At 44.7% G+C, this 6,611-nt stretch overlaps 1 non-coding gene across 1 annotated transcript; it reads right to left on the bottom strand.

The window, feature by feature from the left end:
- Positions 1-4,955: 4,955 nt before the first annotated feature.
- On the bottom strand, positions 4,956-5,074 carry LOC138361234 (5S ribosomal RNA). The gene has a single exon (XR_011226862.1). It is a non-coding gene; the product is annotated as a 5S ribosomal RNA (ribosomal RNA).
- Positions 5,075-6,611: the final 1,537 nt, after the last annotated feature.

Raw genomic sequence — 6,611 nt, 5'->3', positions numbered from 1 at the left:
AGCCTCACCGTTACAGGCCCGGAACGGTCGCCCTGCGTGAGATCCGTCGTTACCAGAAGAGCACCGAGTTGCTCATCAGGAAACTTCCCTTCCAGCGTCTGGTGCGCGAGATTGCCCAGGACTTCAAGACCGATCTTCGCTTCCAGTCGTCTGCCGTCATGGCTTTACAGGAGGCATCCGAGGCTTACCTGGTCGGTCTCTTCGAGGACACTAACCTCTGTGCCATCCACGCCAAGCGTGTCACCATCATGCCAAAGGACATTCAGCTTGCTCGCCGTATCCGTGGAGAGCGTGCATAAGCTAAATCGACCACCCTAGTATACACCAAACTCGGCCCTTCTCAGGGCCAAAATATCCTTCTAAGGAGATTTCAGACATTCCTAGCATCAGACGTCATATGAATTAACCTTCATCTACACATATAATAAATAAATAAATAAATAAACAAATACACTAATTTAGGTGTCATACATACACGTGATATCAATAAATCAAGTCATTTGTAGTACAACCTGTTCTCTTACAAACAAAACGCCGTCGCTTTTCGCTCTTATGCACTGTCAAGGATCACCCCCCCCCCCCCCCCCAAAATAAAAATTGTCATACTGTACTAGAAATAAAAGCAGCTTGTATAAGTGACATACTGTCCAGTCCTGTTTTATTCTGTTTTCGGTCCTCTGGCTTAATCTGTTAAGTTAGGAGATGACATTTTAAATTAACCGTTTTCTTGACATTTTCAAACCTAAGAGGGTGGCCTGCATAGTAATCCTAATGTGGAACATAACAATGAATCTCTAATCTCTAGAAAAAAGATACCGAGTGCTTATATGTGTTGAGAGAGAGAGAGAGAGAGAGAGAGAGAGAGAGAGAGAGAGAGAGAGAGAGAGAGAGAGAGAGAGAGAGAGAGAGAGAGAGAGAGAGAGAGACACAGACAGACAGACAGACAGACAGACAAGACAGACAGACAGACAGACAGACAGACAGACAGACAGACAGACAGACAGAGACTGAGAGAGAGAAACACACACAGACAGTTTCATAAATATTCTCATTTTATAGCTATTTGCTTTCAGTGACAGAGGTTTTTGTTATAATAGTATTGGTGTCTAACACTCACAATCTCTTTAGAAATTAAAGTGTGGCTCCAATGGAGCCGAGTTTGTTGGTTTGAGGCCAAGCCACCACCACAGGGCAGTAAGTAAGCCGTTTACTTGGAGGAGGTGTACTTGGTGACGGCCTTAGTGCCCTCAGAGACGGCGTGCTTGGCCAGTTCTCCGGGCAACAGGAGCCTTACAGCCGTCTGGATCTCCCGACTGGTAATGGTGGAACGCTTGTTGTAGTGGGCCAGGCGAGAAGCCTCGGCGGCGATGCGCTCGAAGATGTCGTTCACGAACGAGTTCATGATCGACATGGCTTTGGAAGAGATACCAGTGTCGGGGTGGACCTGCTTCAGCACTTTGTAGATGTAGATGCTGTAGCTCTCCTTCCTCCTGCGCTTCTTTTTCTTATCGCCCTTGGCAATGGCCTTCTGGGCCTTTCCGGCCTTCTTGGCAGCCTTTCCAGATGCCTTGGGTGGCATGATGATGCTCGTGCTGGCTGGCGTTGCGATACAATAATGAACTTTTGCGCGAGTCGAGCTTTCCTTTTATATCCCGCTCGCGACTCAGCTCAGAGCGGGTCGCGTGGCGGAGCGCGCTGATTGGTCAGTGGCGGACTCCCTTGATCCTGAGCGGGGTATATAACACGAAGCTCGATCTGCGTGCCGGCATTAAAACACCACAAACCCACAACAGCAGCAGCAATGTCAGGACGCGGCAAGGGAGGCAAAGTGAAGGGCAAGTCAAAGTCTCGCTCCAGCAGGGCCGGACTTCAGTTCCCCGTGGGCAGAATTCACCGTCTGCTGCGTAAGGGCAACTACGCCGAACGCGTCGGTGCTGGCGCTCCTGTCTACCTGGCAGCCGTCATGGAATACCTCGCTGCCGAAGTTCTCGAGCTCGCCGGTAACGCCGCACGTGACAACAAGAAGACCCGTATCATCCCACGTCACTTGCAGTTGGCCATCCGCAACGACGAAGAACTCAACAAACTTCTGTCTGGCGTAACCATTGCACAGGGAGGTGTTCTTCCAAACATTCAGGCAGTTCTTTTGCCAAAGAAGACAGAGAAGAAGTAAGCACTTCTGCCACCCACCGCGACAAATACCATAACCAGGCTCCATCCGGAGCCACACACACTTTAATAGAGAGATTCAAGTAGACAATCAACTTTCAAACATTAATAATAACATTTATATTGATTTCATTTGGAATGTGTACATAACAAACAAACAAAACAAAATTATAGGGGATATTCAGCATCACTTGGAATATTAACCAATCATATAAATCCAATATATATTTTATATTTTACTTTAAGCGAGGAATTCATATTCTATCCATTTTTAATCATACAAATGAACAAAAGCAATTCTTCACTAGACGTAATGAATGAATAAATGATCAAGGTTTTAATGTGTTTCATGAATATATATATATATATATATATATATATATATATATATATATATATATATATATATATATATATATATATATATATATATATATATATATATATTAATACTTGTGAACCAGAATATGTTTGAGCAGCAGCGATCGTGCCTGCCATTGGCCGAAGTGCAACAATTCAAATAATTTAAAGGGCCTGCTCGGGTATATAAGAGAGGCTGGGAGACTGGGGCCGGTGGTGGGTGATGGGTGATGAGTGATGGTGTGGTGTGGTGTGGTGTTGTTAAGAGTTGATTTACGGCCAGCCAGCCAGCCAGCCAGCCAGCCAGCCAGCCAGCCAGCCAGCCAGCCAGCCAGCCAGCCAGCCAGCCAGCTGCAGCCAAGGCAGGGCAAGGCAAGGCAAGGCAAGGCAAGGCAAGGCAAGGCAAGGCAAGGCAGGCAGGCAGGCAGGCAGGCAGGCAGGCAGGCAGGCAGGCAGGCAGGCAGCCAGGCAGCCAGGCAGGCAGGCAGGCAGGCAGGCAGGCAGGCAGGCAGGCAGGCAGGCAGGCAGCCAGGCAGGCAGGCAGGCAGGCAGGCAGGCAGGCAGGCAGCCAGCCAGCCAGCCAGCCAGCCAGCCAGCCAGCCAGCCAGCCAGCCAGCTGCAGCCAAGGCAGGGCAGGGCAAGGCAAGGCAAGGCAAGGCAAGGCAAGGCAAGGCAAGGCAAGGCAGGCAGGCAGGCAGGCAGGCAGGCAGGCAGGCAGGCAGGCAGGCAGGCAGGCAGGCAGGCAGCCAGGCAGCCAGGCAGGCAGGCAGGCAGGCAGGCAGGCAGGCAGGCAGGCAGGCAGGCAGCCAGCCAGCCAGCCAGCCAGCCAGCCAGCCAGCCAGCCAGCCAGCCAGCCAGCCAGCCAGCCAGCCACTCCCACTTTGTATTTATATGCATTCAATTTATATTCAAACATTATATATGTTAAGGGCCTTGTTTTAGTGTTTATTTTAAAAATGACAAACATCGAGTCATTTTACCAGTCCTTTAGCGTTAACGGTGATGCATTTTAAAACTGAACATAAATCGCCTTTTCTGGATATATCAAATATCGAATCCGCTTAATGTGCCTACAATTCAATCATTCAAAAAATACATAATTTACATCAAGCCTTTTCATAGAACAGACAATAAGATTTGTACATGCAAAATAAAAAAAAAAAATCCTTTAAGTTATCAATACAATGTGAGAAAACTTTACTTTTATAACTAAAGTTGCACAATTATACCAACTCTATGGTGGCTGGGTTGTAAGGTGTGTGGCTGGTGTTTTGGAAGTCGCGAGTTCAAACGACCCAATGGGAATAATACTTTTTTTTTTTTTGCCATACAATCTTCCTAATACTATTATGTAGGTTTGTGTGTGTGTTTTTTTTATTCATTCTTTGGTCTTATAGATGACATACATATTGACTCCTTTTACCGGTCCTTAATTAGGCTCTGGGGAAGCAATGGTGGTGGTGGTGGTGGTGCATTTAAAACTAAACCAAAAATCACCAGTTCTGGACGCGTCAAATATCATATCCGCTTAATGTGTCTACAACCTAATTACTTAAAACTACACTATTTAATTCATTCATATCATGTGCATATTGGTCATTATGCTCATACAACCGACATCAAAATTTATTTTCATTATTAGAATCATACATTTCATCAAGTAATACAGATACAAAGAGATTTTCTTTCTGAGAAGACCGTTAGTATTGGCTTGCAGGCAGGCAGGCAGGCATTTGAGGGTTATTATTTCGCCTGTTGATTGGGGAGAGGGTTGATGTGTTAGGGGGTTTTCGGTTAGATGTGGTGGTGGTGATTGGTGGTGGTGATTGGTGGTGGTGGTGATTGGTGGTGGTGGTGGTGGTAGTAGGTGGGAGTTGGGGGTGGGGGGGGGGGGGGGGGAAGGGGAGGGGAATGATGGTCTGTGGATTCCTTCTCCGTACCCTTTACATATAAGCAAAAATATGCCTTCTTGTGGGTATAGAAACATTAACACAAATTATATCAGTAACTGATATTGTAGCCTTTTAAACAGAAAAGATTTGTACATACAAATACTTTTTAATTATCATTTATTTGTGGAAATGGCATTTACGTCATTAAATTGATACCTCAGCATCAAGCTAGTGTCCTGCAGCAGTGGTCCAGTGGTAAAGTGTATATAAGTGATGCGTATTCTTGGAGTTGCGAGTTCAAACCCGGATTAAGCTATATATATATATATATATATATATACAACATGTTTTGTTTTAGTTGGTTGTTTTTGTATAAAGCCTCACACAATATCTATATTAAGCGAGTTTGTTTTAAACATGACATACATATTAATTCATTTTACCAGGCCTTATTCCACACAACTCCGTGAATTTCCCGTGGAGCCAGCCATTCAAACAAAAACAAACGAAACAAAACAAAACAAAAAACATTATTGCCAACAGCATTTGGTGTTCCCAGGCGGTCACCCATCCAAGTACTAACCAAACCCAACGTTGCTTAACTTCGCTGATCGGACGAGAAGCGGTGTTCTCAACGTGGTATGGCCGTTGGCATGAGACTGCCTACACATTGTGGCTAATAACCAACTCTTTTAAGTCATCGCGGCAGGATACGGACCTGCTTGTGGTGTCTTAATGGTAATTGTATCCTAACATATTTTTGTCTCCTTGGCATGGATATTTAACATCGTTTATTCAGTCTTGGGTTTATGTTCTTTCGCCATTTACAGACATTTTACATCTACCTACTTCCTCAGCCTGCCCTGCCAATTTCTAATGAATTTGTGGATTTTCTTTTGTAATACAAACATGTGTGTGCTCATCTGCTCTTCAGTTTTTATGATATTTGTCTCATCTGTCCTGCTTTATGATACTTTTACAAAGAACATGAACAAATGCTTCTATTTTAGAGAAGATATGGGATCCAGGTTTCGGAGCCGTAAAACCAACCGTCGTGATTGGTGGACGAGTTGCCAGGTTGCAGCTTCTGTACCGTGCCGGCACATAAATAGGTTCGGCTCAAGCGGCGGCAGCATCATTCCCCCGTGACTGTCTGAGCGTCTCTCATCACCTTGGTTGGTTCATCATCATCATGGTAGAAGCAAAGCCTACCAAGAAGGCTGCGGCTGCTGCTGCTGTGGTGGCCACCACCAGGAAACCTCGCGTCCAGGTTGCTCACCCGAAAACTAGTCAAATGGTTCTAGCCGCGGTCGCAGCACTCAAAGACCGTAAGGGCTCGTCTCTACAAGCAATCAAGAAGTACGTTGTTGCCAACAACAAAGTCGAGGCTGCCAAGATCGCCATTTACATCCGAAGATTTCTCAAGAAAGCAGTGGCTGACGGCATTCTTGTTCAGACGAAGGGAAGTGGAGCTAGTGGATCATTCAAGCTGGCCGTAGCAGAGAAGAGGGCCGTTCTAACTCCCAAGAAAGCCACCACAACCAAGAAACCATCTACAGCAGCAAAGAAGGCCGTGGTAACTCCCAAGAAAGCCGCCACAAGCAACAAACCACCTACAGCCTTGAAAAAGAAGCAGCAGCAGCAGCTTGTTGTTGGGAACAAAAAGCCCAAAATAAAGAGAGCTTCAAAATCTCCCAAACCACCCAAGGCAAAGAAAGCTGTCAAAAAAACAACAAAGGCAAAATAAACGACGACATGCAAGCAGCATGAATACACATGACAATAAACATCCAGGCCTCCCCCCTCAGTGGAGGGGCCTCATATGATTCCAAAAAAAGAGTTTAGTTTTGTAGACAAATAAATCATTACTTTTGGGGTAGATTTACTCTGTATATTATATATATATATATATATATATATATATATATATATATATATATATATATATATATATATATATATATATATATATATATATATACATACATGGGTGAGGTGATATGGTACCAAAGTTTTGGGTAAGGTGATTGACATTTACACAAGATAAAACACGAACCAATGGGAATAAAAACATAAGAATGGAAGTAACTGCAGAAGGCCTATTGGCCCATAACACAAGCACTTCCTCTTGATGCTTCTATATTGGTTCAGAGTCTTGAAGCTATAATAATATATATATATATATATATA

This window comes from Procambarus clarkii, unplaced genomic scaffold, assembly GCF_040958095.1.
Source record: "Procambarus clarkii isolate CNS0578487 unplaced genomic scaffold, FALCON_Pclarkii_2.0 HiC_scaffold_267, whole genome shotgun sequence".
Lineage (NCBI taxonomy): Eukaryota > Metazoa > Arthropoda > Malacostraca > Decapoda > Cambaridae > Procambarus > Procambarus clarkii.
The sequence above is the reverse complement of the archived record's forward strand: the minus strand, read 5'-3'. Positions and strand labels throughout refer to the sequence as shown.